This window comes from Cucumis melo, unplaced genomic scaffold (genome assembly GCF_025177605.1).
Source record: "Cucumis melo cultivar AY unplaced genomic scaffold, USDA_Cmelo_AY_1.0 utg001771l, whole genome shotgun sequence".
In the NCBI taxonomy this organism is placed as follows: domain Eukaryota; kingdom Viridiplantae; phylum Streptophyta; class Magnoliopsida; order Cucurbitales; family Cucurbitaceae; genus Cucumis; species Cucumis melo.
In genome coordinates, this window is record NW_026124772.1 from 22,084 (window position 1) to 22,500 (window position 417).

Here is a 417-nt window from a genome sequence, read left to right on the forward strand (position 1 = left end):
AAATTTTTTCATATTTTGGGGTTGCTAACTCAATGGTAGAGTACTCGGCTTTTAAGTGCGGCTAGCATCTTTTACACATTTCTATGAAGTAACAGATTCGTCCATACTATCGGTAGAGTTTGTAAGACCGCGACTGATCCTGAAAGGAATGAATGGAAAAAGCAGCATGTCGTATTAATGGAAAATTCTAGTAATATTTTTACCTTACTAGATTAGGCCAAACTTGTTTGAATTCTTGATGCGGAAAAAAAAAGTAAAGTCGGGTCGAATGAATAAATGGATAGGGCACTATGCTCCAATTATAGAGAAATAAAAAGTAACGGGCTTATGTTCTTAATTTGAATGATTCGCCGATCTAATTAGACGTTAAAACTATATTAGTGCTTGATGCGGGAAGGACTTTTCTTATGAGTGAGT